At 37.5% G+C, this 27,732-nt stretch overlaps 2 long non-coding RNA genes across 2 annotated transcripts; one reads left to right on the top strand and one right to left on the bottom strand.

Annotated features, from left to right (window-relative positions):
• Window positions 1-1,065: 1,065 nt before the first annotated feature.
• LOC121378436 lies at window positions 1,066-16,404 on the bottom strand. Its single transcript, XR_005958727.1, has 4 exons — window positions 16,323-16,404; window positions 8,003-8,051; window positions 3,270-3,376; window positions 1,066-1,151 (listed from the first exon to the last, which is right to left on the bottom strand). It is a non-coding gene; the product is annotated as an uncharacterized LOC121378436 (long non-coding RNA).
• On the top strand, window positions 16,093-27,389 carry LOC121378437. Its single transcript, XR_005958728.1, has 6 exons — window positions 16,093-16,194; window positions 16,939-17,036; window positions 17,888-17,972; window positions 23,264-23,358; window positions 25,603-25,666; window positions 27,359-27,389. It is a non-coding gene; the product is annotated as an uncharacterized LOC121378437 (long non-coding RNA).
• The last annotated feature ends 343 nt before the right edge of the window (window positions 27,390-27,732 follow it).

The raw sequence follows: 27,732 nt of genomic DNA, 5'->3' as shown, positions 1-27,732 counted from the left end.
TAACTTTTTTTTTAAACCCGATAAAATGAAAAAAAGGGAAAAACATGTTTGGTCCTTTCGTGAAAACACACAAAAAAAAATTACCAAGCTTAAGTAAATTATTAAAACACAAATTATTTAACAAAAGATTAAAATTTCCTTTCTAAGAAACCAAATCTTTAATTAAACAGATATTTCTATTAACATTGTTAAACTGATTAAGCTGGCTAACTTGTTAACTATTCTTCCTAAGTTCAAAATGATAATGAATCCGTGGTGAATCCATAAATTATTATAGATATAATAAGTTTAATTTAAAAAGGAGATAGGAACTGTGAAGGTAGTTGAATCTGCTATGTGGTATAGCTAGTGACATATTCGCACGTCAAGGTACCATTCAGTATAACTAGGTACTACATTTCGCAATGCGGTAGTTATACGGAATGGTGCCTTGGCCAGCGAAGATGATCTAGTAAAAGCAAAAGATATTGGATCACCTTGAAGTCATCATTTATCATTCTCATTCACAGAAACTGTTTTCATATGTAGAACATATATGAAAAACATACACGTACTATCAAAAGTTTATTACAAAGCATAGGAAACAAATACACAGTCCAATCTACGTATTAGTTACGTATGTAACCATATGTTTTATTAAATCACTATTGTTCAATGTATCGTGTTTGAAGTGTAGATACCATTGCCAAAATGGATGTCTCAGTTTGTGAAGAGTTATTATCCATATCTTCTACAATAGCACAACACAAAGTATACGTTGGCAAGATAAAGTATTAAAGGACATTTTGTTGACATCAATCTAATTTAGATATGTCCGTTCTTTTCCCTCTTTTTTCACTTTTTTTTTCGTTTTGTTTTTTAAGAACATGTCTATATTATTTTAAGCACTGTATTCAAGAACACCTATTACTGTTTTATATGTTAAAGTTGTATTACTTTAAAAAAAAAACATTTCACCGTTTATATGCGATTGCTGGATGTGACCACTGTGTGTGCTATGCCTGTGTAACAATCACACCCCCAACTCCCCCACCCCCACCCACCCCCCACCCAATATTTACACATACCAGAAAGTCGTTCACTTGAAGAGCATCACGAACAGGGTGAGAAACAGGGTCACAAAACTGAAGCTGTTGCCATGGTGCCGCTGTCTGAAAAAAACACCCAGTAAAATAGTCATAATAATAATAATAATAATAATAATAGCAGTAGCAGCAGCAGTGAGCAATTATAATAATAATAATAATAATAATAATAATTTTAGTTGTAGTAGTAGTAGTAGTAGTAGTAGTAGTAGTAATAGTAGTATTTGACATAATTATCATGCAAATGTTACATGACATACATTTTTTTTTTTTTGGGGGGGGGGGCAGGGGTGTGGGTGTGTGTGTGTGTATTTACATTGGTTTTGGGGAGGAGATTGTTTTTGTCAAGTATAAATAAACAGGTTTCTTTACAAAGTACCATTGAATTAAACATATTAAATCTGATTTCCAATACAGGGTAAAAGATAATGCAGTAGAAACAAACTAAATGTAGAACTGCGCATGCTTTAGTAAACTAGTCTGGGAGTGGCAGTCCTCTTTGTGGAGATGCAAGATGGATGGAATAAACTGTGTGGTGATACAAGAGGGATGAAATACACTTTGTGGTGATACAAGAGGGGTGGAATTCCCAGCAAATGATTTCCCTGGGAGTGGCTGTTCTCCTAGATAGAAATCCATGGAATCATCCCCTATTTTGCCAAATGCTCATTCGACTCTACTTTGTGTAGAGATACGGCCCTGATCAGGTATTACGGTGGTGTCATTCAGATTACCTTGGATGTTCCATGAATTGCCTTAAAACTTGTATCGCAAAAAAGAGTTAAACTATGCAGTTTGATGGTAATTTGTAAAGAATTTTTGTTTTAATTTACACGGCACTTTTACCCCCAATAAAATGTTGTTTGAGACGGTATGGGTTTAAAACTTAATAACTTAATAACTTAATATGTCTTATATGAATGTTATCTTTATTCATTATGTTGGCGCTGTCAAAATATAGAACATGTTCTAGGTCTTCTGCTGCCAGATCTGTAGTTCGCGCCAATATAGACGCGGTGTGTTTTGTTACATTCGATTCAGTATCAGTGTGTTTCTTTTTTAACTAGTACCATACTTGCCAGACACTAAAATCGATGGTCGCCCAACGGACTACCTTTATAAAATTCTTAGTCGCCCTTAGCCAATAAATTTTCAGTAACAGTAACGGAGTCGAAATAACCAGCTACTAATCTTCAGTTATAACATATTTGTTGCTTCTCTCTCCATTCATTGGTGAAGTTCAATAATGCTTTTAACAAATTCTGCTGTTTTCTGCTGGGATTTTTATCCTCTTGGGGGTGGGGGAGAGGATCCGGAACGGATAGGGCAATGGTGGGACGGGTGAGGGGATGGGTGGTGAAGGATGGCAAAATTAAAATAGGATAAGATTAAGCATAGGCGGTTTGGCCGTAAGATGAGATTAGGTCTGACTGCACCCCCCCCCCCCCACCCCACCCCCCCCCCCCCCCCCCCCCCCCCCACCCCCCACCCCACCCCACCCCACCCCACCCCCTCGTCAGTTCATCACACTGAAGCTTTTAATGGGACCCCTATCCTTTAAATAAAATAATATTTATACTAATCTTTCCTTGGCGGGAGTCCCAACCCTTTTCTACCAATCCTCCGGGGCCTAAATAAGAGTAGACTAATAAATATAATTTTAGATCGCCCATCAAAAATAGTGCTTCATATAATATTTAATTAATTGGGCATTATTATTACAGATTTGAATCTGGCTAACGCCACCGATTTTTTCCCCATTCCCCCATTATAATGAAATCAAAATTCACCCTTTAATAAAGTACCCTCTGTCCCATACTCAGCCACGTGCCTTGCCAGAGAGAGCAAGGAATAGCCGTGCCTGAACCTTGTTTTGTTTGGACAGAGGCACGTAAATAAAATGACATAACTTAACCTGGCTGCAAATATCTTTAATAGGTATTTGCTAGAAAAATGTTCAACAATATCATGTCAGAAATGTATTTCTCACAATGTGTGTGTATTTTGATTAAAAGTTTGACGGTTAGTGTAATTTTTGTTTAATTATAAAACAAAGATATGAAAGGTAATACATTTGTTACGGGGGTTTCTAACAAGGCTTACGGGAAATCATGATTTCGTTGTCAAAAATCCACAAAGATATAATATCTCCTCGAAGACGGGACGCGATAATAAATCACTTACTACAATAGGTGTTTATTGTTAAGTTGGAAAGGTCTAAAACTGCTTTATATCTAGCATCGGTATTGCATGCTGCGTCTGTGAGGCAAGTTACAAGCTTGTTGTATGCGCTGCAACAAAAAAGACAAGCACCTGTTAGTAGTATCAAAATGATAGCCCAAAACAAAAACAGAATTAAACAGACACACACACATACACACACATACACACACGACGAACGCACGAACACACATGTACACACATGTACACACACATATACATATGCACACACATACACAAGCACGCACACACGCGCATCCATGCACACACACACACACACAGAGAGAGAGAGAGAGAGAGAGAGAGAGAGAGAGAGAGAGACACACACACACAAACATACACATACATACATACATGCACGCACACGCACATACATACATGCACACACACGCACACATACATACATGCACGCACACGCACATACATACATGCACGCACACACATACATGCACACACATACGCGCACACGCACACACATACATACATGCACACACACAAACACACACACAGATGCATACACACACACATACACACACAGAGACATACAAACACAAAAGACACATACAAAGACGAAGACACGCACTTTTGTATATGTGCATGGGGACACCCGATATATATATCGCAGTGGTAAAGCGCTCCCTTGATGCGCGATCGGTATAAGATCGATCCCCGTTGGTGGGCACATTGGGCTATTTCTCGTTCCAGCCAGTGCACTACGACTGGTATATCAAAGGCCGTGGTATGTGCTACCCTGTCTGTGGGATGGTGCATATAAAAGATACCTTACTACTAATGGAAAACTGTAGCTGGTTTCCTCTCTAAGACTATACGTCGAAATTATCAAATGTTTCACATCCAATAGCCGATGACTAATAAATCAATGTGCTCTAGTGGTGTCGTTAAACAAACAAACTTTTTCTTTATTTTTTATTTTTTTTTAAATACCTGCAAACATGGAATACAGCGGTTATACGTCCGTTTTCCGTATACAGAGCCAATGCGACTCCAACAACACCACACATGGAAAACATTCGAAATATAATGCAGGTTCTACACCGTTCAAATAGACCTCTTTCACATTCCCATTGCGCATGTGCGCGAGGAGTACCGTCCCTTGCCGAATTGGACGGTATCGAGGCTATATACAAATTGGGGGGCACGAGTGTCGTGAGTAGCTTCATAGGAGCTGTGAATCTCTAGCGACTAGTTAACGTACATATTTCGTACAAGATGTTAAAATGGCAGCGAAAAACGGTCTACTAAAGTTTACATCGGAATGGTTTAAGACCAAAGCAGTGAAACATTAACTTAGACGAAGTCTCTGGAGCCACCTGTCAAGGGTATTTTAACAATGTAAAATTAAAAGATTCATACAATAAAATTAACTTTAGTGGAATGTATTTTTTACTTTTAACAATTAGAATTATAGTTAAATACTCACGCGGATTTCCAGTGATGTTTAATTCTCCACATGTATCAGTATTGCCTCCCCTTCCCCTCCCCCCCCCCCCCCCCCCCCCAAACAAAACAACAAACAAAACAACAACAACAAGAAAAAACAAAAACAAACAAACAAACAAAAAACCCAACAACAACCTAACTCACACTGACCTTTATCACAGCTCTATTTTCCCCTTATCGTTTCATTAAAAAAGACAGTCGTACAACTACTAATCAATGTTACATGTCTATCCACAAATTATTTATTTATGTATTTATTTATTTATCTTATTTTATTTATTATTTTATTTTATTTTATTTTCACTATCATTTATATCAGATACATACAACTTCAACTTCCCGATACAACTTCCCGATATATATACCATATATATATATATATATATATATATATATATATATATATATAATCCCTTGCCAAAAAATGAGATGACGCCGGTTGCGAAATATACGTTAACAAGTTGCATTAAGTTGTGGTATGCATGTAAAATGGCCTGGTCACAGAGCCACGACAAGAAACCGCTTGTTTTCAGTCGTACCAATGTATTTATAAGAAATGATACATGGCATACTTCTCACATCCCACACACAGGATAGAATACACGACATCCTTTGATGGATCATTGGTTGGGAGGAGGATCGAACTTTCAGCAAATGGAACCTCAGACAGACGTTCTTGTTACGTTATCCCGGTCATTTGGGGACAAGGACTTTTATATGTGAAATCCTGAGTGGGGGGATCGTCCGATCCCCCCGATCCCTCCTGGCTACGGGCCTGACATAGTACTTAATATGTTTGCTTCAAACATTCAAACGAAGTACCTTATGACTGCGCACAGTAAACCCTCATGAATTTATAATAAAGAGACCATCCTGAGTTTGTAGCTATGTTATCAAGCTATCGGCTAGTCTAATGTGTTATAAATAAAACTTAATATTTCTTCGAATTTAAATAGCTGTATATGCAATACAGTTACATTTCTGACCATTCTCAGGTCGGTAGCAACCAAAAGGTCGGAGAGGGGGGACTATAGCCCCACTTTTATAAACCCGATTTAAAATATGGCTTTTGCCCCCCCCCCCCCCCCCCCCGCCCCACCAACTAGACTGTCCCTCCACTACTGATTGTGCTCCCACCTCCAACTCCAGATATCGTCCCTACGGGCCTGATTCTAATGTTTTATATACTATAGGTCAACTTTCATATGTATCATTTAATTTAATTCCAAATACCGAACACAATTTTAAATAACTTGGTGAAAAGAAATCCCGATAAGAATCCTGAATGTATTTATCTGTATAATGCTTTATAAATATTTAAATCATTTTAAATACAATAATATCTGCCTACATACACGCGCGCACACATTAATATTATTTCAGCCTATATCCGATATTTATTGCGTACGAATCCGAACTGATGGTTTGTCAGGTGTTAACAACCAAATATTTTTTATTTCGTGATAAGCAATAATTCACAAATGTCTCCAATAAGTCTTGTTGGATGTCGACAGAATTTTCGGGTTCCCTACTGATAGAATGATTAATCATGGAGATATTCACATTCCTATTGCGTGGCCTACCATTGTCTATGACACACACACCCCCCACCCCCACCCCCACCCCCCACCCCCACCCCCACCCCCCCCACACACACACACACACACACACACACACACACACCTTGTCCACAGGTCTATTTTTGCGAGATCTCGCGTGAGTTTGCGGTTTGCTTCCTCGAGTTACTCCGCATCGGGCACATTGTAATGTGAAAGAGGTCTATTGCTCAGAATGAATGAATGGATGAATGTTCAACGACACCCCAGCACGAACAACACATCGGCCACTGGGTGTCAAACCATGGCAATGCAAACAAGTAAAGTGTTGATCAACATCAATACCAAAATTCAACTGTGCAAAAATAAAAATATCACAGACAGATACTGACTTTCACTCAAAACTTGAATTGTATTTCGAAGAAAACAAGGGGATTTGTGCTGTATTGGCCATTCTCAAAGAGAATGTTAACCCCCTGCACCACGGTGAGGTTACAGCACGCGCAGAGGTCAAATTGCTCATACAAAAATTTAAAAGTTAAAGTTTGTTTTCATTTAACTACACCACTAGCTAGAGCACATTGATTTTTTATTCATCGGCTATTGGATGTCAAACATTTGGTAAGTTCTTTAAATAGAGTCTTATAAAAAAACCCACCCCGCTAGATTTGTTCATTAGTAGCAAGGGGTCTCTTATATGCACCATCCCACCGACAGGATAGCACATACCACGGCATTTGATACATGAGTGGTAGTGCACTGGCTGGAACGAGGAATAGACCAATGTGCCCACCGACGGGGATCGTTCCTATACCGACCGCGGATCAGGCGAGTGCTTTATCACTGGGCAACGTCCCGCGCCTGGTCATACAAGGACGATTAAAATTAACATGAATATTATTTTGACCTTGATGATAGAGATTAAAATCAGTGCCGTTAACATGAATATTATTTTGACCATGATGATAGAGATTAAAATCAGTGCCGTTAGCATGAATATTATTTTGACCATGATGATAGAGATTAAAATCAGTACTCTTAACATGAATATTATTTTGACCATGATGATAGAGATTAAAATCAGTGCCGTTAGCATGAATATTATTTTGACCTTGATGTAAGATATTAAAATCAGTGCCGTTAGCATGAATATTATTTTGACCTTGATGTAAGAGATTAAAATCAGTGCCGTTAACATGAATATTATTTTGACCTTGATGATAGAGATTAAAATCAGTGCCGTTAGCATGAATATTATTTCGACCATGATGATAGAGATTAAAATCAGCGCCGTTAGCATGAATATTATTTTGACCATGATGATAGAGATTAAAATCAGTGCCGTTAGCATGAATATTATTTCGACCATGGTGATAGATATTAAAATCAGTTCCGATAACATGAATATATAAACCATCCGATAAAACGCTCATGGTTAAAATGAAATAATTATTTTACTGTCTGTTTTTTTCTTCATTTTTCTTTTCTTCTATATATATATATATATATATATATATATATATATATATATATATATATAAAATAAACTTACCGTTGTTTCGAGGTACGTACCTTTTCTCTTGAATTTGGAGATACTACAAACATTTAAAAGTTTCAGTCATTAGATTTGTAGATATATATCAAAGAGAAAAAAAAATGAGAAAAAAAATTATACATTACCAACTATGAGAAATAATGACAGCATGGCATTCTTCATCTTTCCTGATATCTGAAATTTATACAATACAATAATTATTATAAACGAGCTAGTGCAAGAATGAGACTTAATATAAAATAACACAACATTTTATACTAGAATTCGATTTGTCACAGTAACTGCATAAAATTAGAGGCGGAGTCTATCTACAAACACACAGTGATTTGTCACGGTAACTGCATAACATTAGAGGCGGAGTCTATCTACAAACACACAGTGATTTGTCACGGTGACTGCATAACATTAGAGGCGGAGTCTATCTACAAACACACAGTGATTTGTCACGGTGACTGCATAACATTAGAGGCGGAGTCTATCTACAACCACACAGTGATTTGTCACGGTGACTGCAAAACATCAGAGGCGGAGTCTATCTACAACCACACAGTGATTTGTCACGGTGACTGCAAAACATCAGAGGTGGAGTCTATCTACAAACACACAGTGATTTGTCACGGTGACTGCATAACACTAGAGGCGGAGTCTATCTACAAACACACAGTGATTTGTCACGGTGACTGCAAAACATCAGAGGTGGAGTCTATCTACAACCACACAGTGAGTTGGTATGGTAACTGCAAAACATTAGAGGCGGAGCCTATCTTCAAGGAAAACGCATTTTGTTAAACCAGTTTCTCACACACCCGTTGGTGAGAACGTGATGCGTTATTGTTGATAACACATGGGTTGTTTACACACGTACGTGTGTCAACAATTTCAAGACATAAGACTGGCTGCTCCTAGGTTATGACCAGGTCAGCAGTGCCATGCATCCAATGAAAAACAGCACGGTGAAAATAAATTATACTGTGACGTATAGTTAACCTGACAATAATATGTTTGTGACGCGTAAGATAGTGCAACGGCTATAAATAACTTTTAGTCGAAAAAGATGTTAAAATTTGCTTAAAACCTGGGTTTTTTTTTAGGATATGTAAGAAATATAGATACCATTTATCTCACAACTCGTTTAAAAAAAAAACGTTTTAAAACAACTCATTATGAGTTCAATGATATCTAACGGCCACGCATGTATTATTCTCTGTATCATTTACTTCGAACCGTGCTACATTACCTTAGATTCGTTGGATATACGTATTACCTGAACAAAAATAATTTGATTTGTCCCTAAATGTATTTTATTCAACCATCTTCATAACCACCATACTCCATTTATTAATGACATTTTGTAAAAATAATTGAATTATGGGAATGGTCCATAATTCAAAAACTAAAATTGCCGAGAGGGTTGACATGGATTTCACTCCATCATGGCTCAGTTAAGATGATGCAATAGCTAGATTTGGTTTCCAACAATTAATGTAATTTTTAGTTATTATCCATTTTTCGAGAAATAAGGTCCTTAAATCCGTGACAGTATGCCTTTAAATAATCAATGGTTGTCCATATCGGATCCCTGATATGAACGAATAATGCAGGAATGATGACGGACATACAAGTTGGCACTAAACTGGGGTATTCCTTCTAAAATATGAACTGTTTTAAGACAAAGCTTTGCAATGTTATTTCCATATAATTCTTGTCATATCAATCGGAAGTAAGGGAAGCAAGGGTTGGAGAGATTTTGGGATCATTCCGATCACCACACATGATGAGTTACTATTTTTATTCTGCAAATTTGCAAGGGCGTATCCAGGAACGCTTTGACCACTTCGGCCAGTCCCTGATTCGTATGCACAACACCCTCGTCTAGATTCGCCACTGAGATTTATACCAAATGCACTGGCCATATAAACATCAAAAATATAATTGTGTGAGTGATTAAACAGTATTATAGCCTATGTGTAATATATATTCTGGAGGAGTCCATATTATTCAGAGGGAGTGCATATTATACATATTATATAGACTGGGGTAGTGTATATTACATGTATATACTACTCAAAAGAATTTAAGGGTCAGACGATATTTTCGATATTATTTTCTGAATGTCAATTATATTAGCTAGACCATAATGTCACGCATGGTATTGTTCCATTTTGACGAAAGTGGGTCTAAGCAACCCATCAATGAATTAAAATCCACTGTCATTGACACTGTCGACTAGTTCTAATGGCGAAAACATGCTTACATTTGCACGTAAATTAGGGCGAAAGCGAAAGGTCTGCTAAGTGCCCATAACTTGCTTTTCACAAAGCGCTTCATTTGCACGCTTTGCATGTGTATTCCATGTTCCCAATGCTGAATTTCCGTATAATTGGAGCTTGCGTTCGTGTACGGTGCACACTCCAAATTCGACAATGGTACGATGTCAACTGACTATCGAAGATCGAGGAAGGGCTATTGCTTGGCTTCAGGATGGCAATACGCAAAGAAATGTTGCTCTGAGACTTGGTGTCAGTCAGAGTGTCGTTGGCCGACTGTGGCAACGGTACCAAGCAACGAATTCTGTTCGAAATCGTCCACGTCCGGGAAGACCCCGAAGCACCACAAATAGAGAGGACCGCTACATCACCAATATGGCTCTACGTCAACGCACAAACACTGCACGCCGATTACGTGACAATCTGCGGACTGCGACTGGAACTCGAGTGTCTGATCAAACCATACACAATCGTCTGAGAGCCAATAATCTACGCTGCCGTCGCCAGGCTGTTCGACCACCACTCCTACCACGTCACAGAACGGCCAGACGTCACTGGTGCACGCCTCATCTGCGGTGGCAACGTGTTCATTGGGGTCGAGTGATGTTCACTGATGAGTCCAGGTTTAGTCTCCAGTTCAACGACGGTCGGGTTCGTGTCTACAGACGTCCTGGGGAGCGCTTCGCTGACGTTAACGTTAGACAACGTCACCGGTTCGGTGGTGGCGGCGTCATGGTGTGGGGCGGCATCTCTATCCACCACAGGACCCCCCTCTATGTGGTGGATGGCAATCTGAATGGAATCCGCTATCTGAATGAGATTATCCGGCCGTTGGTTCTCCCAGGCCTTCAGCAGATTGGCGGCGGGGCAGTTCTGCAGGATGACAATGCCAGACCCCACCGCGCCAGGGTGGTAACGGACTTTTTCAGACAACAAGGTATCGCCAGGATGGATTGGCCAGCATATTCGCCTGACTTGGCCCCAATAGAGCACGCCTGGGACGAATTAGGCAGGAGAGTTTGGGATAACCATGCCCCTCCGGCCAACCTTCATGATCTGGGTCAGCTTCTTATGGCAGAGTGGCAGGCCATTCCCCAAGAGTTCTCCAGACGTCTGATCAACAGCATGAGGCAACGATGTGTCGAGTGTATTCGCGCCAGGGGTGGATTCACACACTATTAAACGAATGTTCTAATGTGTAAAATCCATGTTTGACAACCTTCAACTTTGACAGCATGTCATGTGACTTTCTTGTATACAGTGACGTTTATTTGTGTTTTTTTTGTAAATATGGAACAATAAATTAAATTTTTGGTGTAGTTTACATCATCAATCTAATATACTCTGAAACTTATTTGGTTATAAATTTTTGACCCTTAAATTCTTTTGAGTAGTATCATGCGCTGGGGAGTGATTATTCTACGTATAATCAATCGGGACATCTTGGGCAGTTGGGACATTTTGGGCTTCAACAGATGAGTCGAACTGATTTCCATATGTAACTAATAAGTATATTGGACTGTGTATTTGATTTCTATGCTTTGTACTTGTTTACACATTTAATAGTTTGTTTATTGTTTATAATGTATTATGCTTGAATGAGCAAATGCAAGACTAGTTGTTCTCTAAATAATTTCGCATTATTTCAAATTGTCTTGTAAACTATTTCTACATAAGAAAACAGTTTGTATGACCGAGAATGATAAATGATGACTTCGTTGTGATCCAAACATCATTTGCCTGAAATTTGTCATTAGCTATTCTATGAACCAGAAACAACTCCCCTTGACACTTAATACGAGGATCAATGTCTCCCCTGCAAATTCAACATTTTATATCTACAATACTTTATTGATCCACCACAGGGTTATCATCATTTTGAAATTGGAAACATATTTACACTTTAGCCAACTTTTAAATCAGTTTAAAATGTTTAATCAGAAATATCTATTTTATTAAAGCATAAGTTACGTAGTGTAACACACGATTCTGAGATAGGAGAATGCATATCTGAATTGTTATGTACATTTGTGTTTTATATAGTTATACATACAGCTTGGTTATTTTTATTTCATGTGTTCACGATGGTAAACTATGTTTTGCCCTTTTTTCTGTTTTATATGGTCATAAAAGTGTAGATGGAAAATATGTTAGTACAAGTAAATATTTATAAAATAAGAACAACACAAATAATAATTTTATATTCGCAAAATATTGCATATTCCAAGTACTTTATTAATAGGATATTAAATGTGAATAAAATATTTAGCTTTCTATACTTTTTTCAAAACCTTTGTCTTTTTATCTTAACTTTATACAATATAGGAGAAAAGGCATCTGCGGTTTATCCTGCCGTCAAGTGCAGTATGATTTACACGAATACTCAACAATATATACAAACAAAATAAAAATATATAAATATTACATTAAAACACATTTAAAACATAAAATGTTTCTTTTTGTTAGTTACAAATGTACTTTCGAATCTCAGGAAGGTTGTAATGTGCCTGTATGGTGGTGTTTGCCGGGTTACGTTTTCTGTGTTCAATAACCTTGTTTCGCACAGCTCTGCACTCACCGTGACACGGACAACCCGCCACACACGACGCACACACGTGCACAACACGACGCACAGACACCATTTCACACACCATACACACGACACACACATACACATTTCTATCTGGGGCGGGACGTAGCCCAGTGGTAAAGCGTTCGCTTTATGCTTGGTCGGTTTGGGATCGATCCGCCGTCAGTGGGCTTACTGGGTTATTTCTCGTTCCAGCCAGTGCACGTCGACTGGTATATCAAAGGCCGACGTATGTGCCATCCTGTGTTAGATGGTGCATATAAAAGATCCCTTGCTATTAATGGAAAAATGTAGCGGGTTTCCTCTCTATGACTGTATGTCAAAATTACCAAATGTTTGACATCCAATAGCCGATCATTAATAAATCAATGTGCTCTAGTGGTGTCGTTAAACAAAACAAACTTTTTGCCCTGCACTTATTTGCTTTTTATTCTGCCTTTTTCTTTACAAGAACGAATTCCGTATCGGGGAACTTGGCGACCTTTTGGTTGTCAAAACTGTATAAAGATACTTGAGCTACAGTCTGTCCCATCATTCATTGTTTTTCGTAAATAATTTCAGTTTGGTTTGACGCAAGAACGAAAGTACAAGTGTTTTGGAAATAACAAAATGGTACTAGTTGTGTGTACAACTTACAATGCAATCGGCTCAGAAATAAATAACTTGTAGTGAATTTCTAGTGAACTTGAAGTGACTATAGCTTACTATTCACATCAATTTAGACTTTAGCTTAGCTGTTGGCAAGGACATCACTTTGGTTGTTAAGAAATTATTACTGAATTGCAAGCAGCAGAAATTAACTCGCCATAAGCCAGAATATATTATGTGTACGTTTTAGTCACTAAAGTCTATAATAATTTAGCTGCTCGAGTTCAAAGTATAATATACAATAAACCTTTCAAAACGTCATCAGTATAACAAACCGGCCTCGGTGGCGCAGTGGTTAAGCCATCGGACTACAGGCTGGTAGGTACAGGGTTCGCAGCCCGGTACCGGCTCTAACCCAGAGTGAGTTCTTAAGGGCTCAATGGGTAGGTGTAAGGCCACTACACCCTCTTCTCTCTCACTAACCACTAACCAACTAACAACTAACCCACTGTCCTGGACAGACAGCCCAGAGAGCTGAGGTGTGTGCCCAGGACAGCGTGCTTGAACCTTAATTGGATATAAGCACGAAAATAAGTTGAAATCAAATTAAAATCACTATAACATGATATGCTGGCGTCCTAGAGCGAAATGATCTTTCGCATAATTGAGATCCTATTAACAGTTGAAAGGTTTGTCTGTTTGAAATCAACTAAAACAAACACGGACGCTTTAAATTAATACACAGAAAACGTTGTCTGCATTAAAAATACACGCGAGGCAAATTGTTTGTTTTTGTAAGTGAACAATAATCGAGGCATACAGGCTACGACTTGGTATTTCCCAACACCCCCAAGGACTGTGTGTTAAGTAGAACAAGGGCAAATCAATATTCAGTCATCTTTTCAACAATTAACAGAATATCAGTCATGCAAAGAAGAGTTTCGTTCAAGGATGACAGCATCTCATATTTTAGTGATTAAGTTTTCAAAGGTTTATTGTATGCTATACAATATATATGGATTTTTGTGTGTCAGTAGGTGTAATTGCCTGCATCTCTCGGACTGGTAGGTACTGGGTTCGGATCCCAGTCGAGGCATGGGATTTATAATCCAGATACCGACTCCAAAGCCTGAATGAGTGCTCCGCAAGGCTCAATGGGTAGGTGTAAACCACTTTCACCGACCAGTGATCCATAATTGGTTCAACAAAGGCCATGGTTTGTGCTATCCTGCCTGTGGGAAGCGCAAATAAAAGATCCCTTGCTGCTAATCGGAAAGAGTAGCCCATGTAGTGCCGACAGCGGGTTTCCTCTCAAAATCTGTGTGGTCCTTAACCATATGTCTGACGCCATATAACCGTAAATGAAATGTGTTGAGTGCGTCGTTAAATTAAAAAAAAAAAAGTTCTCTCTCTCTCCCCCCTCCCTCCCCCCTCCCTCCCCTCTCTCCCCCCCCCTCTCAATGTGTGTGTGTGTCTGTAGGTGTGATTTCCTGCATTCTCTCTCTGTCTCTTCTCTCTCTGTGTCTCTCTCTCTCTCTCTCTCTCTCTCTCTCTCTCTCTCTCTCTCTCTCTCTGTCTATGTGTGTGTATGTATGTGTGTGTGTGTGTATGTATGTGTGCATGCGTGTGTGCATGCGTGTGCGTGTGTGTGTGCGTGTGTGTGTGTGCGTGTGTGTGTGTATGTGTGTGTATGTATGTGTGTGCGTATGTGTGTGCGTATGTGTGTGTGTGTGTGTGTGTGGCGAAAACAGAGCATAGGTATAATCTTGATATTCAACGTTCCTTTCGCTATTTGTTCATGGCTTATTCGTACAAAAATACATGTTGAAAATAACTAAAGGTGTTTATGTCCTAGCAACCGAGATCGCGCCACGGTGTAGCTATGGATATAGCTAGCATTGTGTCTTTGTGTTTGTCAGGGTGGCGGGACATAGCCCAGTGGTAAAGCGCTCGACTGGTGCGCTGTCGATATAGGATCGATCCTCGCTGATGTACTCATTAGGCTATTTCTCGTTCCAACCAGTGCAACACAGCTAGTATAACAAAGACTATGCTATGTATGTGCTACCATGTATGTGGGACTGCTCATATCCCTTTCTGCTAATGAAGAAAAAGTGTAGCGGGTTTGCTCTCATGATTAATAAATAAATGTGTTCTACTTATGGTGTCGTTAAACAAAACAAACTTTAACATTTAATTCTACCGAGTAAGCGAGGTACCGCGTCTCGAAGTACTTATTTGTTTACCAAGATGTTCTTTTTCGTTTACCTTGGAGACAGGCTCCGCCTCTTATGTTTGCAGTTACTATGACAAATCAAGTACTAATATTAAAGTGACATTCCTGAGTTTGCTGCATTGTAAGATATTTCCGACTAATAAAATATTTCTATGATTAAACTTACATATTAAATATACTTTCTTGTTTAGAATATCAGTGTCTGTATATTCAATGTGATTCTGATCGTCTTATTATTTTAGAAGCCCAAAGTGGACTTTGTCTTAAAATAATTTCGTATGTACGAAAAAAAACATATTTTAGGAAATAAAATGAAATATAACCTAGTACAAATATTAAAACGATCAGAAACACGTTTAGTATACAGCCATTAAAATTTGATGCAGACAAATATATTTCATATGTAATTACAATCGTTAAAAAGTCTCTGTTAGTCGATAACATCTTAAAAATTGTAGCAAACTCGGGAATGTCTCTTTAAACGTTCTGGGGTTTTTGTTTTGTGTGTGTTTGTTTTCACAGTAAGTCTCATTCTGGTACAAACCGGTTTATAGTAATTATTACGTTGGATAAATTACGTCTTTCAAATATCAGCAAACATGAAGAAATCTATGCTAGCAGTAATCGTCTTAGTGGGTAATGTGTACTTTTTTTTTTCATTCTTTCAAATTTTGATTTCTATCTATAAATCTAATGAGTTTCTAGTCTTTTAAATACCTGTAATAGCTCCTAATTATTATATTTGAAATAAAAAGGGTACGTACCACGGGCAATCAGGTCCTGATTGGAGTTTCAGGGTATTTAGATAGTACCAGTCGATGGAACGATCCATGCGCTCTAAGCTGTATTGTAATGTTCTCAATATTATATACGATAATACAGCGTAGTGCGCATAAATAGTTCCATCGACTGGTAATAACTCATCATCAAGAAACACCAACCATGACCCGAAAGCCCATGGTACGTACCTTGGACATTATAGTTTTAATAACTTGATATTAGCAGAGCCCCATTCACTTTTTAAAAATGGGGGCGGGGGGGGGGGGGGGGGGGTTGGTACACATATTTTTTAAAGAATAAAATACAATATAATGAATATTTAGTATTTTAAGTAGTTTTATTACCTCCAGATGCTCCAATAAAAAAGGTACGTAACTTAGTAACAACGAAAGTTTTTATTATTTCATTAAACATCGAATATAGTATTTTATTTCTTACATATTCTACAAAAAAACACCCCTCCCCCCTAAAAAAACAAAACAAAAACAAAAACAAAAACAACCTGGTTTAAAATACATTTTAACGGCTTTACAACCCATACCTATTTATGGCCCCAAGCGTTTACAATTTACTTATGTGTCACATACTTATCAATTTCAGGTTAACTTTCACGTCACAAAGCAATCTATTTACAATTTGTCTTTGTCATTGGATGGTATGGCCGTGGCGACCTGTTCATCACCTAGGAACAGCCAGTCGTATGTCTTTAAATTGTTACCATACGTATGAGTGTTATTAGTATTAAAATAATGAATGTAAGTTCTTACCAACGGGTTTGTAATCATACTTATGTAATCATACTTATGTTACCCATCATTCTGCATTTGTTAAAGGGCGAGACGCGGCCGAATGGTAATGTTTTATTTTGTGTAACGACTCCACTAGAACACATTGATTTATTAATCATCGGCTATTGTATGTCAAACATTTGTCAATTGTTGACATATAGTCTTAAAGCAAGAGGTTATTTATATTCACCATCCCACAGACAAGACATCACATACCACATTTGATATGCCAGTCGTAGTGCACTGACTGAAACGAGAAATATCCCAATGGTTCTAGACGGATCACGCTACAGAGAAGCACTTTACCATTTGGTATCTCTCGCTCCAGCCAGTGCACCACGACTGGTATATCAAAGGCCATGGTATGTGCTATCCTGTCTGTGGGATGGTTCATATAAAAGATCCCTTGCTACTAATGGAACAGTATAGCGGGTTGCCTGTCTAAGACTATGAGTCATAATTACCAAATGCTTCACATCCAATCGCCGATGATTAATTAATCAATGTGCTCTATCTGTGTCGTTAATCAAAACAAATTTTAACTTTCATATAGATAGGTCTGGCCGTTTGCATACATTTTTCTGCGTCGCTATCGTATTAATAATTGTTCTTGTAACACTGACAAAATTGAACAAGCCTTTACAATTCATAATTGAAAAATATATGTAGATCGCAAAAATGTTGAAGAAAATGTCATGACCATTATTTTTAATTGTCAGGGTTGTATAAGCTTCCGTCTATATTATCATGTACTTTTTCAGAAAATCGATCGTCATGCATCGTCATACAAAATCGTTTGAGTGTTTGACAGTATGGATTTCTTCTCAAACAAAGGAACACATATGAGTAAGCTACAACATGTTGGAACGTGTTTCTTCTTCCCAGCAAATGGTCCAGTTTGCTGTAGTTTTTTGTCATTCTGATGCTTTATTCTGATATAATATTACAGAACGATCTGGAGTATGAACGACATGAGGCTAAACAAAGAAGTGGGTACCGTAAGAGTCATTTATAGCCCCCGAAATTATGTCAGCATGCCACATATATAGGGGAAATCCAATTATAAATGAAATAAAATGAAATTATGTCAGCATGCCACATATATAGGGGAAATCCAATTATAAATGAAATAAAATGAAATTATGTCAGCATGCCACATATATAGGGGAAATCCAATTATAAATGAAATAAAATGAAATTATGTCAGCATGCCACATATATAGGGGAAATCCAATTATAAATGAAATAAAATGAAATTATGTCAGCATGCCACATATATAGGGGAAATCCAATTATAAATGAAATAAAATGAAATTATGTCAGCATGCCACATATATAGGGGAAATCCAATTATAAATGAAATAAAATGAAATTATGTCAGCATGCCACATATATAGGGGAAATCCAATTATAAATGAAATAAAATGAAATTATGTCAGCATGCCACATATATAGGGGGAAATCCAATTATAAATGAAATAAAATGAAATTATGTCAGCATGCCACATATATAGGGGAAATCCAATTATAAATGAAATAAAATGAAATTATGTCAGCATGCCACATATATAGGGGAAATCCAATTATAAATGAAATAAAATGAAATTATGTCAGCATGCCACATATATAGGGGAAATCCAATTATAAATGAAATAAAATGAAATTATGTCAGCATGCCACATATATAGGGGAAATCCAATTATAAATGAAATAAAATGAAATTATGTCAGCATGCCACATATATAGGGGAAATCCAATTATAAATGAAATAAAATGAAATTATGTCAGCATGCCACATATATAGGGGAAATCCAATTATAAATGAAATAAAATGAAATTATGTCAGCATGCCACATATATAGGGGAAATCCAATTATAAATGAAATAAAATGAAAAGGATTATAAATATAAAATCCTCACAAAAATATGTAAACGACAGCAATGTTTGTAGAAGCCCAAAACGTCCCAACTACCCAAGATGTTCCAAAAGGGACAAGAAATGTCATATATGCCATATAAAATAAACATATTAAGCACTACTTTGTTACGTTCGCTTCAATCGTGTTTTTAAAATATTGTTTTAATTGTTTAATAGCACCTCTAGAGCATATTAATTAATTAATTAATCATCGGCTATTGGATATCAAACATTTGGTAATTTTCACACTAAGGGTTGAAAGGAAATCGCATTTTTTCATCAGCAACAAAGGTCTTTTTTATGCACTTTCCCAAAGAAAGGAAGGCACATACAAAAGCCTTTGATATGCTAGTCGTGGGGCTCTGATTAAACCAGTTAAAAGCGTGTGGGCATTTTGAAACTGTGCGTGCCCAAACGAGTGGGATTTTCGCTCGGTTGTAAACCGTTCGTTTGAAATGGACTACAAAGAAGGGTCGATCCTCTCGGTGGAGCTGTTGAGTTTTCTTATTCCAACCAGTGATTCATTAGTGGCATATCATAGGAAATAATATGAACTATTCTGTGTAAATATGTAGATACTGTGTATGTACATGTGTGTTGTGTGTGTGTGTGTGTGTGTGGTGTGTGTGTGTGTGTGTGTGTGTGTGTGTGTGTGTGCACGCGCGCGTGTAACTATGTATATATGTATGCATGTATGGATGTAGGTAAGTATGTAGATATGTAGATAGATACATGTAGGTGGGTGGCTACGTAGGTACGTACGTATGCATGGATGGATGGATGGATAGATGGTTTGTTTTGTTTAACGAAACCACTAGAACACATTGATTGATTTATTAATCACCGGCTTTTTTTTTTTTTTTTTTTTTTTTTTTTACTACTTTTTACATATAGTTTTGAGGAGAGAAACCCCTACTTTTGTCATTCCACGGTCTTTGTAATACCAAACTTGGCGCACTGGTTAGGACGATAAATAATCCAATGGGTCCACCGACGGGGATCAATCCTTAACTGACCGCGCATCATGCGGAACTCTTTACCATTGGCCCACGTCCTGCCTCTGGTGGATGGATGGATAGATGGATGGATGGATGCGCGTGTGTGTGCGTGCGTGCGTGCATGTATGTGTGTGAAAATAAATAAATTATTATGCGGGTCTCTGGCGAGCATAATGCATTATTTGCATTCCTAATATATGATATTGACAATACCGTAACACAGGGTAATAATCTCTTTATCGTATAATATCAAGCTTAATACAACGTGTCTTTGTAAACTGCACACGCAACTTTAATTCCAGTGATCCATTACTCTATATTCAAACGGCGTATGATTATATGGCGTCGTATGTTTTTGAAAGGAATACCCTTACATTAAAATATACTAGAACATGGTCAGCATCCAATGTAAAGTTGTTCTATTAAGTGGGTTTTTTGTTTTTTGTTTTTTGTTCTTTGATTATGAATGCATCTTTCTGTCATGAAACGTCGTGCTCTCACCAAACTACACAAAAACCGCAAACTTGTTATAAAACCTGCATATAAGGGAGCAGTCACTGTCAATCTATCAAGGGAGAACTATATCCGGGAAGCCCACCGACAGCTTAATAATTCAAAGTATATGTGTACTACAAACAAATTGGAAAAGAAAAATTAGACAACGCTATTTGGCCTGAGAAATGTAAAACGTTCAGGGTTTTTTAGTCAATGTCCAAACGATCAGGGACATACTAATAAAAAGCAAGTAAAATATTTATAAGCCAGGTCAAAATCACAATCCCGGAACCATTATCCAGGTACTTCCAAAAAATCCACAAGCCAGTCAATACATGAACCGACATTAACATAACACACCATCAGGTTGTCCAATCATTTCAGACTCTGGATAAAAATCGTGCAATATTTTAGCACATATAGACTTTCACTTAAAATCAATTGCAAATAGACATGACAAGTTTTGTGAAAAACACTGAAGATCTTGAATCAACATTATAAAAAAATCCCTTAATATTGACTCCATGTACACTGATATAGGTGCTGATGCGGACATTGATTCAGTTAAGTACCCAAATCCAAACAAACCAGATAAAAACATTATTGAGCTGTTGGAATTAAGCCTAAAGGAAAATGCTGTTGAGTTTGATGGAGAACTGTATCAGCAGGTGTGTGTTGTGCTATGGACAAACGTTTTAGTTAAAATTTAGCATCAATCTATGTCGCCGAATGGGAAGAGGCTGCTTTAAAGACATCGAGTAAAACGCTTCTTTTGTACCTTAGATATCTTGACCATATACATATTAATCGGGCAGTGATGATGATTTTCACTTTGAAAACGTTTGGCGTAGTCCCCATTGTGTTTTAAACTATTTTATGATCTCTTAAATGAAATTAAGAACGAATTAACCAGAGGCATACTTTTGCTATGTTCGCTTCCAATCCTTAAAAACAAAAGGAAAACAAAACAGAGATTTGAGCAATTTATTACCCCAGCAGGCACTCATAACGTGCAAAATAAAAATCATAATTTCTCACTGAGAAATTATCATGCATCGGTCTAACGAACAATACTATTGGATAATTTGACGCTTACAAACCAATGACCTTGTCAGTACTAAATATGACATCATCACGATTTGGCAAACACACACAATGAATTCATGTTGTTTAAAGAGTTTGCGTTTACGTCTGTCTGTTGTTGGTGTTAAATTATAACAAAATGCCATTTTAATGCAATTCGTTATAGATTTTGTACCAGAATAAAGAAAACTTTTGTTTTAGAAAATTATCTATGAACGTGATGAACAAAGTTATAACAATACTCATAACAGTGCGTAAAGTGGTTTATATCGTGTCTATACATGTACACGCATGTGTGCAGGGGTGTAGGCTAGGTGGGTACGGGAGATTCGGACGACCCCCCCCCCCCCCCCCCCCCACCCACCCCCACCCCACCCACCCCCGTTGAAGCAAATGGTCCGCTTTCAGAACTAAAACATACAGGTTTATACATATGGAGTTTCTGGTGGTGCAAAAACAAAATAGAAAAAGGTCCACTTGGTTCATATTCGAAACACCCCCCCCCCCCCCCTCCCAGATCACGCTACGCCCCTGGTGTGTTAAAAATAAAGGTTTTTAGAGAAAAATATAGCTTAGGTAATAAATAGAATAACAAACTCGGTACTAGTTATTATCAAATTTATGTCTCTTGTGAAATAATTTGCATTTGTCACTCGCTAAAGCTCGCGACAACTGAACATTATTTCATTCGGGACATACCTTTAGTAACAACTGGAAACTCGTGTATTGTCCTCTATTTATTAAATGTCACACGTTTATAAATGTAGCCTCAGATTGAGCATTTAATTAATGCCGTACGTCATGAAACGAATGCGATGTGGTAAAGTTAAAGTCAGACACATATGACTAGAAACAACTCAAGTACTGATAATACAATTGTAAATAAAATATGCAATTTAATGTTAATAAGCTAAAAGGAACGAAGGTGGGGCCTAAAAAAACGCAGCTACAGAAATTTATTGTAAACAAGAAATATTGGAAGGTAGAGGGGCGGAAGTGCAAATTAAAATGTTACTTTACACGTGTAGTTCGTCGTTAAATAAAACACACTTTACTTTTACACGTGTAGTACTCACGCCTGAGACAAACAAGGGGGAATAACTCCACAATTCTCCAAAAAGAAAACAAATTGCACACCTATATTTACACTAGAATAGAAACGATACAAATATGTTTAGATCTTGTAAATGTATTTATGTGCCATAAAACCAAGTATTTGCTTGGTACTTGTTCAAACATTTTACGTACTGTGGATGTGGAGTAGCTTATCAATGGGTACGTGGATGTGGAGTAGCTTATCAATGGTATATTTTCTCATCAATGGTATATGTTATTTGATTTTTACATTAAATGCTGCTTTATGACCCATTTCATCATTTTAAAAGTACTATATGTACCAAAGGTAAATTTTAAACATCTATAAACAATATAGCCAACTGGTTTTGTATAACGTTTAATGTTGCACGGGTCTTTAGGGACGATATCTGGAGTGGGGGATGTTGTGTGTACGTGCGTGTGTGCGTGTGTGCGTGCATGCGTGCGTATGTGTGTGTATGTGTGTGTGTGTGTGTGTGTCTGTGTGTTTTGGGGGATCGTTTTAGTAATAACAACAGGTACTTGTTATGTTTTATCATTTTTTACAGCGCATACACGGAGTTACTAACCTGTCTCTCAAATGCCGGATGCAGCGACGAACCTTTGATTAACATTGCCAACGCATACATAATCAACTTTTGTAGTGAGTGTTTTATTAAAATTAGCTGTATCTCGTTCTAGGAAAAAAATAAACTTTTTTAATGACTAATTCCATTTTGGCTGGACGAAAAAGGAATACTCTTTAGGAAAACCCCCAAACTATGTCCTATTTGTAGACTAGTTCATCCTACTAAATTCCATACTAGTATATTTAATTTCTTTCTGTTGGTTGACGGGCATAGAATTATAAACCACAGAACCACTTTAAACACTTATGTTATCATCATCATCTTCATCATCAACATCATCATCAACATTATACTCAACATCATACTCATCATCATCATCAACAACATCTGATTTAGCATCATCATTATCAACATCATCATTATCATCATCAATCATACTCATCATCATCAACATCTGATTCAGCATCAGCAAAAGCATTAGCATTTTCATCATTAACATCATCATCATTATAATCAATAACAACGACACGATAATGATGATTATTATTATTATCATCATCATCATCAACAGCAACAAAATTATTATTATTATATTACTACTACTACTACAACTACTACTACAACTACAACAACAACAACTACTACTACAATTACTACTACTACTACTACTGGTCTATGTATGTTTACTAATAATTTCAAGAGTAAAACTATACACTACTATCAAAGTTTTGCAGGTGGTTTTGTGTTGAGTTATCACAAACTGTAGGATCGTTGGATTTATTCACAGCAATATTATTTAAGGATTCTCTCTATCTTTTTTTTTTACATTCTTCGGCTGTGAACAAAACAAATCATCCGCAAACTGTGTGAATCGGCGAAGCCGTTCTCACATAAATTTGCGGATGATTTTTTTTTTCATACCTAGATGAACGTAAAAGAAATAACAGACAATACTTATAATTAAATTTGAAACATACTTGCTAATAATAACATTAAAAGTTTATATTTTATTTTTATTTATTTATTTTATTTTATTTTATTTTACTTTTATTTATTTATTATTATTATTATTATTTTTTTTTTTTTTTTTTTTTTTTTTTTTTGGGGGGGGAGGGGGGTAAAACAATAACGCTCAGTAAGACAAATTATCAATATAAAATGACGTCATCAGGTATGACGTTCCCAATTTTTAAATTCATCGAGAAAGGAACAAATTCCCGTTGCTACGGCTGGACCAATAGGATGACGTTATATTGCAGTGGATGTAACGGAAATGTAATTACTAAAGCTACTGTCACACCTTGCCGGGTAGCGTTAAAGCTACTGTCACACCTTGCCGGATAGCGTTAACGGACGTCCGACGGAGAGCAAAATTTTCAATCCGTTCTTCTCCGTTCACATGCGTTTCCTGTCCGTTTGTCGTTCGGCAAATGCGTTCCTTGTCAGGCAAGGTGACTGTCCGGCGAGGTCCGTTCAATCCGGCAGAAAGTGTTGTGCATGCACGAAAGTTGGAACGGACTCCACCGGACAAAGGCGTCCGCCAGTTGTACGGTTGTTGTGCGCTGGGCATGCGTTTTGTTCGGAACTCGTGTGTTCCTCGTCCTGTCCGGTGGACGTGACTCGCTTGCCTGGAACCATTTCACCATGTAGTCTCATCACAATATTAGTTGTAATCCATGTAAACATGCATAGTACTTCGTTTGCCGTTTGGCAGTAATGCTAATATGAATAGTTAATGGAAGGAAGGAAATGGTTTATTTAACGACGCACTCAACACATTTTATTTACGGTTATATGGCGTCGGACATACGAGCTATGGTTAAGGACAACACAGATATTGAGGGAGGAAACCCGCTGTCGCCACTTCATGGTCTACTCTTTTTGATTAACAGCAAGAGATCTTTTATATGCACCATCCCACAGACAGGATAATACATACCACGGCCTTTGATGTGCCAGTCGTGGTGCACTGGCTGGAACGAGAATAGCCCAAATGGGCCCACCGGCTGGGATCGATTCCAAACCGACCGTGAATCGAGCGAGGGACATAACCATAGATTTGCGGGTGTATTTGTCGATTACATTTGACATAAAACTGACGGGGATCGATCCCAAACCGACCGCACATCAAGCGAACGCTTTACCACTGGGCTACGTCTCGCCCCTCCCCGTCCTCCACTGTAATGATGCAGTCATCATCGTCGTTATCATCATCTTCACTACTACTACTATAAAATTATTATTATTGTTGTTATTATTACTACTATTACTATTACTGTTACCATTGTTATTACTATTACTATTATTACTATTTCCAGACAGCGGAGTCATTGCAACAGTTTTGACCAAGTTTCTCACCCTGTTCGTATGAACGACTTTCTGGTATGTGCAATCTGATTAAAATTAGCTCTACTGGTTCACCAGTAGATCCAACAGCATTGCGTGGACTCCCGTGTCCAGGTGACATTTCATCTATAAATAACAATTGAAATATCGACCAATTACAATTCGCCTTTTTATAGCGTTATTCGGGGGCAGACAAATTCTAATAATATCGGGTGAGACTATTTATTTAATAGGCGAACTTGTTGGTCTATTTCAACATTAAAAAACAGGGGGAAAAGTGCAGTAATAAACTCTGGGTTGTATACTAGTATAAACAGATTTTATGGCTATACCATCACGGTTTTGTTTAGTTTTTTCGTCTTGAAACGAATTTTATATAAAATATAATATTGAAATTAGTTTCCGGCATATTTCGTAATTCACCCGAATCATTTCGTATACCCTCGGCATAATCCTAAAATGTTTTCAAATTCTTTTCAAATCACTGGCATGATTTTGAAAGTAAGGTTTTGATTGGTCGAATGAAAGGTCAGCTGAACATGAGCTCCAAAGGGGTGCTGTTAGATCCACAGGTAATAGTAATTGACCAGTGGGGCTAAGTTTAATTAAATTGTGATGTGTGTAAATGTTGTGGGGGAGTTGGTTGTGTGATTGTTACACAGACATGACATACACAGTAGCCACATACAGCAATCACATATAAACAGTGGAATGGTCTTTAAAGTAATACAACTTTAACATTTAAAATGGCGACGCACGTTGTAAATTAAACAACTTTATGGTTTGAAGAAGTGGTTTTCTTTCATAATAATAGGGTGACACATAGCCCAGTGGTAAAACACTCGCTTGGTGCGCGGTCGGTCTAGGATCGATCCCCGTCGGTGGGCCTATTGGGCTATTTCTCGTTCTAGCCAGTGCACCACGACTGGTATATCAAAGGCCGTGGTATGTGCTAACCTATCTGTGGGATGGTGCACATAAAGGATCCATTGCTACTAATGGAAAAATTGTAGCGGGTTTCATCTCTATGACTGTGTCAACATGACCATATCCTTGACATCCAATAGCCGATGATTAATAAATCAATGTGCTCTAGTGGTGTCGTTAAACAAAACAAACTCATAATAATAGAGCAGATACATGCCCAACCGCACGTACGCATGCATAAACACACACATACACACAATTGGGGTTTTTTTGTTTAACGACACCACTAGAGCATATTGATTTATTTATCATCGGCTATTGAATGTCAATCATTTGGTGATTCTGACTCGGTCTTAAACACACTTTTTCCATTAGTAGCAAGGGATATTTTATATGCACCATCCCACAGACAGGATAACACATACCACTGCCTTTGATATAAAGCCCAATGGGCCACCGACGGGGATCGATCCCAGACCGACCACGCACCAGGAGCGCTCTTTACCACTGGGCCACATCTCGCCCTAAATACACACACGTGTGCATACTAATATGGAATTCAAGCACTGAGGATGTGATACAATGTTTTTTAGATGTAATAGCAAGTGTGTATTCGAATTCTTATTCTCCACAAAGCGATGTGTTGATAACATAATAGTAGTTCAAACTATAACATATTGATTCTTTACAATTGCATGTAGGTTCCGGTACTCCAACAGTAGCATACATGTATATGTAAAGCTTTCGTGACATGAAAACTGATACAATTTATTAATTCATTATTGTCGATTTATTTTGTAGTGTTTCGCAGCATGAGCCCCAGAAGACTGATTGAAAAAAGAAAACCCCCAGCAAGAAACATTCTACAAATAATTATGAACATTTTTCGCTAATATTTTAAATATTTAGAAATAAAAACAAGATTCTGCTGTCACTGTGTGTGTGTGTGTGGGGGGGGGGTGTTTTTTTTTTTGCTTGTTTGTTGGGGGGGGGGGGTTTCTCAGTATTCTTGATGTTCTGACTATATTTTTTAACCAATTGTTTTTTGCATTTTTTTGTTTGTGTGTTTCAAAAATAAAGACTGTGCTTCTGAAATCTGTTTGCAGTGTTTATATCGGTTTTGTATTAAATATACTTCTATGGGATAAATGGAGCAATACGCAATCCACTGCTGC

The sequence above is a fragment of the Gigantopelta aegis genome, chromosome 8 (genome assembly GCF_016097555.1).
Source record: "Gigantopelta aegis isolate Gae_Host chromosome 8, Gae_host_genome, whole genome shotgun sequence".
NCBI classification, from domain to species: domain Eukaryota; kingdom Metazoa; phylum Mollusca; class Gastropoda; order Neomphalida; family Peltospiridae; genus Gigantopelta; species Gigantopelta aegis.
This window is presented reverse-complemented; position numbering and strand designations above follow the sequence as displayed.